Genomic DNA, 10740 nt, shown 5'->3' with positions numbered 1-10740 from the left:
CTGGATGTTGTTTTTGTGGTGACTTAAACAGCTGAGGTTTGCCGATGTCAGGTGTGCTGATTCCTGTACATGTGTTCAAGGTGCCCCCTTAGCTGCATATAGACTACCTTGGAAGGATGCTTGGATCAGGTAAGGGGGAGGTGTGAGGCAGTAAGTGGGTGGAACTTTCCCAGTTTCAGGTTTATAATTCATTCCATTCCTTTTCGAAGTTCTTTTTCATTTTTAAAAGCTTATTTCAAGGTAATAGCCTTCTCTCCCATTCTAGGCAGCATTTGAGAATAGGTATCAATGTGTATGTATTTATTTTATACACCTCACAATGCAATGGATCGTCTTTAAAATCAACTTACACTTTATGGTAGTGACTACATTTAAATAGACTGGGATTCTACATAATTAGACACTTAAAAGTTTAGTCTTATTTTTTATGTGTTGACCTCATTTTTCAGTTAATTCTGCTAATAGAAGAAAGAAAATCTTGAGGGCCAACTCTAGAAGGCCCTTAGAGCCGATGCTGGCAAGCCCGTCCCCTAGACACCTCCACGCCCAGGCCTCGTCTAGACTCAAGTCTCCCCTTGTTTTCCCTCTCTTGCAAAGACCTCCTTCCAGTAGCCATCTTCAGTGTGACTTGCCACCAGATGCAAAGGCAGTCTGTCCCACATTCTGGATTCCAAATCGTAAAGGAGTTCTGCTCCTGGGCCAATACTCAGTGCAGTGACTGTCGCAATGTTGGAGCTGAAGTTGATGACCAGAGAACACTGGTTTTACCTCTCAGCTTCTGGAGGAGCTGGAGATGCCTGGGAAGCAATCGCTGAAGCCTACTGTAGTTCCCCAGAGCTGGGCTGTCTTCAGGAGACCCATTTTCTGTCTCCCATTTTATATCCCATGAGGCTCCCCGGTTTGGGAGGACAGCATGGAGACAGCCCCCCAGGTGGGGTCTGGAGTCCTGCTCCTAGCTCTTCTTCAGACACGCAGCAATCTTGCAGCGCAGCAGGCAGCCAGGAACCTTTGTTCTGCTCTTGAGGCTTCCTACATAGGAATGGGATTGGGGTCTGTCCATCTGCAATTACTGGTCCCTCAGATCCCTTAGGTGGGCCCATCCTGTGGTGTCTGTATTTCCTTAAGCCTCCTGCACAAGCCTTATCTAGAACAATAATCAGGCTGTGGGCTGTATGCCTCACTGTCCCTGCAGGAGTACTGATAGATGAGGTGCAGTCAGTCAGCCCTTCACACACGTGGTGCTTCTGATGGGATCCTCTATGCATCACATACTGTGCAGGTGAACTTCTCGCTCTTCAGAGAGGTCATCAGTAAGACACAACTTCAAGACAGTTACTTTGAATTGAAATTTGGGCTCTTTCCTGCCTTGTGATGGATTCTGTGGTGAGGGCTAAAGCTGTCACTCTCATTTATGGGCAGCGTTCCTATTGATTAGTGGACCTAAGAGCCAAGTAGGAAAAGACAACATGCTATGCGATACAAGCTGGAGATGCTATAGTGTCACCATCACATGTGTGGCGTCTCGTCAATGCATCTGGCACCAGGCTGGAATTTCCCAAGGCACTGGCCCACAGAGCCACAACTGCTCCTTTTGATTTTAGGTCAGTTGTGCGGGCTATCTTTTGGCTTGCAGACTGGGCTGGTCAATCTTTTGTAAATAAAATTTTGTTGGGACATGGCCACCCTCGATTGTGTATGTATTGTCTCTGGCCACTTTCTAGCAGAATCGAGTATCTGCAACCGAGACCGTATGGCCCACAAAAGTTTGCTGACCCCTGCTTGAGAAAATAATCCTTTTTCAGGAACAAATCTTCCCTGATTCATCTTCTCCTTTCTTCTGTCTCTTCCTCTCTGTGCTCCTCTTTTCTTCTCCTTCTTCCTTATCTTACCTCAGTTTTGTGCTTCCTGTTACATTTCTTTATTTCTGCTTGCTAGAAAAGAGACACATTGGATTGCTCTAGCACATCGAATACCGTCTCCTGAAAGTGGAGCTACCTTAGCCTCACATCCTCCTTCTAGAATCACCCAAGTCATTTGGCTGTGATCAACAGCCAAAATGAGGCCACCTTGGGTACTTTGAGGAGAGTGTCCTTGCTCCTGCTTTTGCCCTAGAATTGAGCCAAAGCTGGTCAGTTCCTTCCATTATGTCCTCTCAGTCCCATCTTCCTTTTCCCAGAGCCCACATGGCTTCCGCTCAGTGCTCAGGAAGCATCCTTTGCTCTGTCCTTCAGAGAGGGGCCATTATGCAGTTATGCTCATCTGGTGAACACAGTGACACACAGGCTTTCTCACCTGCCCGGGACCATTCCACTTAACATAAGGTGCTCAGTAGGCAAGCCACATGGAAGTATAAACTGCCCATTAAAAAATAAAATTGGTGCTCAGAGTTTTATAATGTGCCAGAGGTTGGAGGAATGCATTTTACCTTTTTTTTTAAAGGATTATGTTCATATATATATACATATATATATATATATATATATATATATATATATATGTATATAAAACAGAAACCATATGTGGCTCACACAGCCTAAAATAAAAAATATTTACTACCTGGCCCTTTACAGAAAAGGTTTATGGACCCTTGCAATATGTCATTCAAGATCAAATTGTATGGACAGTTAGGCACAAACATATTTTTTCAGGTAGTCCAGAATTGCAACATTTCTTTCCTTTTAGATTTTAGGGAATCGTCCCTGTTCGTCTCAGCACACAGCTGCTGTTGCACCTTATTTGTGAGTAATGCTTGTGCATTAAAGAAAAAGAAAATATCCCTCCTTTGTTGATTGAATATTTGTTGAATCATGGACATACAATCTCACATAACTACTTATCCTATTAGGATAAGTAGTTAAAACTAAAAGTAGTAGTCTTCTTCATCTTTATGAATTAGAGTAAACTTGACTCTTGTGGAGAGACGGTCCTCTATGGCAGTGCTCAAGCTAAATGGATGTACTGATGACCCCAGTGCCTCTCCCGGCAAGCACAGGGCGGGTGCTTTTACCCCTTGAGCCCCTTTACGTTTTCAAGTACAGTATATTTGCAAGTTTGTCACTCCCCACGCTTCACTCATTACTTGTGAACGTAAGTGGCTGGTCTTTGCCTGTTTGAACCTCCAAGCCAGACCACCTATTCTCAGCTCTTTTAAAAATACCAGCACGTCGCTGGCACCCCGTCAGCACACCAGCAGCTTTAGACTGAGGAAGTTCAGAGGGCTCTTGCCTGGCCCGGGAAGCTCGGCCCTGGTCAGGCCTCACTGACCTCATTTGGAGGAGCCACCCTTGGCACTTTGCCTCTTCCCGCTTCGGCTTCTGCCACCAGCTCCCTGGCGGCATCCTCTCTGGAAGAGTCCTGCCTCCCAAGTGCTTCACTGAACACACATATGTCAGAAGCATTTCTCTTTTCACCACTCTTTAGTTTTCTTCTAGTATTTAGCCATTGGGTCCAAATGATACTCGATTTATCAACTTTTTCACCCCAATTGCTTTCTGTAATCTGTACCTCGTGTTGTCTTTAGCTGAAGCTGTAGCATTTGGGAGCTAGTTTGTGGAAAAGATGCTATACAAACAAGATTTGCATAATTTTGTATCTTTATACGACAGGTAGGGGTTAGTTTTAGAGCCACTGTAGCTTAAGGTTGTTAGTTTCACTGGTGGTTTCTGCGTTCTCTGTCGCTCCAGGGAACTGGTTTCAAATACATATATATAATACATATTTATACACACCACTGTGGAATTTATTTCACTGTGTAAGTAATATTTTCCTCTTCAATTGTTCAAATGCTTCCACAGAAAGTATTTATTTTAACAAAAAAATTAATTGTCAAAGGGCTTTCCAAAAAAGTGTTCTTTCTAGCCACTCTTCTCCTCAACTACCATGCTCAGCCATTGAACCCCCAAACACCACAGTGAAGGCAGAAGGGCGAGGCCTGGAAACCCTCACTGTATTTGGGCAGATGCAATGTGGATTGGGAACCTGAGCACATCCCACCACTGTCACCCCATCCCAGAACAAAGTGGGTCTCCCATAGTCGGTATGGCTGTGCCAGGCATGGCATGGGGACCTGCCTCACGCAGCCCGCTTTTTGCATGCACAGTTGGTACATTCAACTGTACACTTCAACAGGCTGTGCAGGGAAATGAGCCTTAGTTGTAACCCCAAGGAAATCCAAACCCATGCCTGTGGGAGATGGAGAAACTGCTGGTTGCCTAAAGAAAGCATTAAGATTATGTTAGTCTTTCTCACGTTTGTGAAAGACACTAGTCTCACTGTCATTAACCATGGGAGATAAGCATGTTTCCTTCTGCACCTTGACCATACTCCTGAGCACCTCAGCTCACCTCCCCCCACCCCGTCTCAGCAAGCATCTGTGCAGGTGGGGGCCAGCCCCCCAACCGAAGGTTACAGAAGGAGACCATCTGTTCTAAGATGTGTGCAGCTTTGCTTCTCAGGAGTCCTGGTCGGCAGTTCAGAGCACCCCTAGATGTAACAGAACTGATGCTTTATGGTCATGTTCCTCTTCCCTGTGCCCCATTCCTGGGCACCCCTGTCCAAGTCATGACTCTCATTCTGCCCAGCTGGCTGGACTGAGAACTGCAGCTCCAGGACTGCAGCGAGCTGGCACCCGACACACAGGGATTTTGTCATCCGTTGAACCATAATTTGCATATTTACTTATGGCCTCCCTTTGTCTTTTCTGAACAAGTGAGGAGGACACTTGAACAGTAATGCTGGAGAATGTTTTTTCTAAGATACTATTTGTAAGCAAATCTGATTTTAAGATGAAATGTGAATGGGTAACTAGGTGCCAGGGAATTTAGCACTGAACTAGACAGTCAAAACTTTTTTAACCTTTGCAGGAAGAAATAAATTTTGCTCTCATCTAAGTGTTCACAAGAAGTAATGTTGTAAATAGTTTTTAAAAATATTTATTACATGTGCTGTATACAGATTCATGTTCTGAGTGATGTTGGTTCGCATTGTAGTATTGTAGAGGAATATATTTTGAGCAGTGGACTTCCTTTCATGACACAGTTCACACATGGAGAAAACAAAAACCAGCAGGTTGAGAGCTGTTTGGGGCCTTTGATCTGTAAAGTTACATCAAATCCAAGCTTTAATTGCCCCTCTTCTCATCTGGTTATGTTATATATTATATATATACGTATGTATGATAAACTGGTCAGTGGTCAGTCCCCAGATCTGCAGAGCAGATTTCCAGGTGTTCTCTCTGAAGTGTTGCCCATAAGCAATAAGATCCTAGGTAATAACCTTTATTCCGGGCTCCGTGTTGGCCCTTGTCTCAGAGGATAGGGTGGGGGTAGAGCAGCTCTTGCTAAGACCTCTTGCCTTTGCTGGAGAGGTTGCTGTACTTGAATTTTTGCTTCTGTTTGTCTGCACGCTCTTTCATGTAATCCAACTCTAACAATGGATGAGAAATCTGCCAGCCCCAGACACATCAAAAATTGGGCATAGAGATTGAAAAATTATCAATTTTCTATAGATTTGTAGGGTTTTCAGAATCTAGTTGAGGCAAAGCTCATTTGGCTGTAAAGTAAATGTAAGAAGTTTTTACATTAGAAATTTAAATGGCCAATTAAAAGTCCTTTGACTATATCTGACCTGCATTTGAAAGCTAGCCCATTTCCTGTAATCCTTCTCTGTGCCTGGGTTTGAAATGTCTGAAGCCCCCTTCATGTCTGGGGTTAAACCATTGAGGTCAGTGCAAAGAGGGCAGTTGCCCCTCCGAGTCTCCCAGCGTGTCCAGTTCAACAGGTTTCTAAGCTGTTTAGCAGCCTCTCCTTGTGACCGTCCTAAACTTTATGAAAAATACCCCACACCCAAATAACCATGAATAGAATAATGTAGTTTTTTAGACTTTTGGACTATGTCTTCTCTTTTGTATTTATGATGGTGTTTGGAATTTTTCACTAGTGTTTTTTTAGATTGAAGTGGATGCATTAGGATAAAACTTTCCATTGCTGAGCCTGAAAGCAAGCAAGAGGAAAGAAACTGACCTATATTGTGTCATTGGGAAGGTGACTACTTCTTGTGGTGGTGGGAGGGCGGGGAGGGGGTGTCATAGGTTATGTGGGGGTAAAATAGAATTCTGGCCTGAGGCTCCCCAAGTCTTATTACCTTGTAATAAATAATCCCCTTATTAGCCTCACTTAATCTCAATAGAAGCCTGCTGTTTACCCTCAGGGAACAAGTAGTTTTCAAAATTGAGCTCCTCCAAGGTCATTGGCCAGTGCCTGTCTGCAGACATTGGTCATCTTTGTGAACTCATGGCATTATTTTCCCGTATGCATTATGATATTAAGAAATTCAACCCTAACCTGTATGAAAAGCACAGCCCAGGGTCCTACTTCAGGCTAGAGTTAATGCCTTTGAGGGGCCAGGGGGTCGTAGGAGGCCCATGCAATTTAACTGAAGCTCAGGTGCCGTGTTGGATTTTTATTCTTTTTAGGCCACCACCTTTCAGAATGAGTTTAGGGGCTGCTGATCCGGGTGTGGATCCAGGGAGCTCTAAGATGAATCTCTGCCGTTCCTTTAAAGGTCTTTCTGGTTCCTCCCAGTGTTGTCCTGCCGAGGTCAATCTCGTAGTTGTTCAGATGTGCTCCTTTTTACTGTCTTGTGAGTCTTAGCCAGTGATCCAGATGCCCAAGGAGACAGTCTCTGGAGGGCCTAGCCCCTTCCAGATGCCAAGATGTGCTCCTGGCCTGTGTGAAGGTGGTCTTTCCAAAAGCAGGGAAATGAGAAATTCTGCAAATGGTAATCCAGATGATCAGCGTGTCTCTCTTGGGCCTGGATTTCCACTGTGTTAGTGAGTGTAGGAAAATACTGTGTCTTTAATGGATGAAAATTCAATGTATGCTGTGAATTTGTTGGTTTGAAACATTGAAAGTTTTTCATTAGACAATGTTTACATACCTCACCTGAAGAACCTTTGAGAGTGTATATATGAAATTTAAAAATATATTAAGTTGCTTTAAAACCATATGTATAGCTATAAAAGTTGGAGTTATTTTAACTTTGAATATGTACCAAGTCTCTTAAATATTGAAATCTTGTGGACTTTTTGTGCTCCTGTGTTTTACTTTCCTATTAGGCCATGTAGGAAACTGTGTTCTTGTTCTTGGTGAAGGGGCCCTCGCTGAAATCCAAGCTTGGAAGGATTTCCTCTGTTGTTCTGGATTTTCTTGTTTGGTTTTGAGGGATGGGGGATGGAGCTAGAGGATGTGTGGGAGGGATTTCTCTAACATTGACATCTATTCCATGAGCTTTTTCTAGGCGCTTATTTTATTGCAGCGTATTAAACTTCTTTGATATGAAAGTGTGTTTGTGTAGTTACTGGAGAGGGTACAGAATGCATTGAAGCCCAGCATTCCACTTGTAGCCTATGACAAAGTCGGTAAGTTGCCAGAAGGAACCAAAAAGCAATACTTCTTAATACTTCTGCCTCTGCCACCATGTCAAGACTTAAAGGAACATTGCCTGCTATATCTGTGGCCATTTTGTGAGATGTGTCTAACTTCAGGGAAAAGAAACAGGATGGATCCTGGGAAAGTCCCATGGCAGAGTTGGAGAGGTGCCCGTGCTTCATCCTGAGGGGCATGGAGCTATTGAATTCATGCTCCTGATCTCAGGTGAGCCACTGTTCAATAAGGGGGCAATGTGCACAGCCACCCGGGAGGGCTGCCCCAGCTCTCTTTGGCCTATGTTGGGGTATGGCAGAAAGTTGGCAGGAAATCCTTCCATTTACTAGCCTCATGACCTGTTTCATTATATTCTTTCAACTCTGCTTGAGATAGGTCTATTTAAGGATCCAGTGGGCCAGTGATTGCTGTGGAACCAGCCCTGATTTCATTAACAAGTTCATCTGGCAGTGGCCATTGACATGCAGAACTACACCCAGTGACAGGAACCCCTCAGCTGGCAGATGGGCCACCCCTTCTTAATTTGAATTTGGAGAATTATCTTGTTCCAGATTAGGACTTTTCATTGTTAAAACAGACCTCTTTGCCTCTAGTGTTTATTAGACAGAATACCTAGAATATGACCTGAGAGGTGCAGACTGACTGGCTTGGGGTGAGGGGACATCTCTGAAGTCAACTCTGAGGCCTCAGGGTGTAGGGATAATAAAGATGCGTTATCCCCAATGTCAAGAAAACACGGCCCCTCTGGTTGGACACCTGGACGATCCTTGCCTTGCCTTGCCTCCACCCCACAGCCAAGCCCTGCTGTGCCCATTCCCCTGGCTGGGGGTTTCCTTTTAACTGTGAAGTTTGCTACTTACTTTACTTTAACTCAGAGTTTGCAAACTGGTGGCTCACAGTTGTGTTGTATTTCGCCTAGTGTTTAAAAAAAATAAGATATTTAAAAACTATGAGTGTTTACATAAAAATTGATTTCTGGCTTCTCTTAAAAAAAAAAAAGATAATGAAGATCTGACAAAACCAGTACCTGGGAAGAATCAGCTGTTGCTTAGAAGATTGGAAAATGTGTACTTCAGGTCACCACAGTTCTGTCAGTTCCATTTTTCCCTTTTTCTTTATGGTAGGAAAATAGGTCTCTGTACCTCTGCTTTGTCAGGAGTGGCACTACAGATGATGGGCTGGAAGGGGGCGTGCCCACGTGACTTTCCTAGGTAACCTACTGGCCACCCCGGACACTTGAGCTTACAGCCCTATTTTAACCCATTTTCTCTGCTTTACCTGGTTCATTACATTTCCTCCAAAATCCCTAATTGCTCTGAAGGCATTGCAGTTACCATCACTGCCCACTTTCAAGGTGACCACGTGCTGTTTGTTAAGATGTGGTTTGTGCGACCATCACTATGACTTCGTCCTCTAGTGGGAAATTAGTCTATGGTGCGGGCATCAGGGGAGGACCAGCCAGATGCCCTTGGTGTCGGGAACCTTGTCCAGCCTGACTGCCAGGGTCTGGCCTCACCTAGTTGCTCAGGTCATGCATCCTACAAAACTCCTGAGTGCAGTTTTATAGTCTGAAATCATAGTAGAACCAACGTAGAAGTATGTTAGCCCCCTTTCTCCACTGATCCCTAAGAACCGCTGTTCTGGAAACAGGCAGGTTAACCTTACAGGACAGTTTGAGAAGCCCCACTGCTTTCTAATCTGTTGCCCTGACACTCTGAAACCTTCAGAGCCAGGTTAAATGTGGGTATGGCTCTGTGCACAAGCTTACAAATTATGGGTGTGACAGCAGACACTTGGAGGGAAATGAGGATGAGCAGCCTCCCCAGGTCGTGTGTGCTGTGCTGTGCCAGCCTCTGCCCTCAGACTGACATCCCCAGGGAGCCATGACTGAGCTGTCCCCCAGACCTCCCCTTCCCTCTTCAGGAGGAGCCGACCTCCTTTGCCACTTCAGGAAGACCAGAGAGTACCGAGGGCAGACATCCTACATGTGCTGCACCTAGAGCTGTCCCTGATTGTGGCTGCTGTGTGGGCACCCTGGGAGGATGTGTCAGCAGCCCCAGGCTCATCCTTGATAGAGAAAAAGAGATCAACAAGGCAGAACCTGAGTGAATCAATGTCATGTTCACATGGAAGACAACAGACAATATCCAACATGTTCTAAAACAACACTTACAGGAAAAGGGCAGGCGTGGCTCCCTCACGGGCCTGTTCTAAGCAGTCTCTCTAAGAGTGATCCAAACAATACTACAGGAACCCCCAAACAAAGTCTCACAACCACATAATCAAACGAGACATTGGATGTTGACTTTAACATATAAAAATACTATAACAAAATGAAATACAAATATATATTAGAATCTGTTAAGTATTCTGTATAAAGAGATACTTTCGTGGTTAGGCTAACAGCAGGCAAAGAGGAGACGAAGTCCGGCCTTTTCCTTTTCCTGACACCTTCACAGGGTCCCCAGGCCACTCACCAGCCATGCTGCCAAAGCACAGCAACCTGGGGACTTGCCCTGCTTGTGTCTGTTCAGTGCGGAAATGGCCAATGGCGACGTCAAAGCAAACTGAAGGTCTTTACCAAAGGGGTGGCAAGGTGTGGAGATGATTTCTCAGAGAGATGAGGTCGTGGTAGCCGCCTGGGACTCAGCGGGCCCACATGTGAACAAACAAGATGAGCGGTGATCCAGTTCCTTAGCAACTTGCAGAGTGGTGGCTAAGTTGGAGGAAAAGTTGATCCTGGGGTACACGGCTCTCTCGGCCCCTTGCTGCCCTCACCCTTGTGGTGGATCCCAGTTTTCCAGCTCGACCGAGGGTGAGTGTGGAGCAGGCAGGGGGCATGGGGCATTGTGGAGGGGCAGGTGGGGGCAGCGACAAGCTCACAGAGTGTTCCCTGTGAACAAACTTCATCCTCTGCCCTCCCAGCCCCATGGCACTGGGAGTGCAGGACTCCTGGCAGCCATTGCATGTCTGCAGGTGCCCTTTCCACTTTCTGCAGAGTGAAGAGGCTCCTGCCAGTCCTTGCCCCTTGAGCCTGGGAGCTGCTTCTCCAGGGCAGTGGGGAATGGTGGTGACCAGGGGAAGGTACGTGGCTCAGGGTTGGTGGGTCCCAGAACACCTCTCTTCCATGGGAGGGGCAAGCTAGCTGCACTTGAGCTTTCCTGCCTATCCAGCCTGGTGCTAGCTGCTCTCCGGGCTCCCACCGTGGCCCAGAAACTCCAGGTAAAAGAGAGATGCCGTGTACCCCTAGGAGAAGCCCTGCAAGGCCCAGGCTGTGGTCCACAGTGGAGAGAGACCC

The sequence above is a fragment of the Equus przewalskii genome, chromosome 1 (assembly GCF_037783145.1).
Source record: "Equus przewalskii isolate Varuska chromosome 1, EquPr2, whole genome shotgun sequence".
NCBI classification, from domain to species: Eukaryota; Metazoa; Chordata; class Mammalia; order Perissodactyla; family Equidae; genus Equus; species Equus przewalskii.
This window is presented reverse-complemented; position numbering follows the sequence as displayed.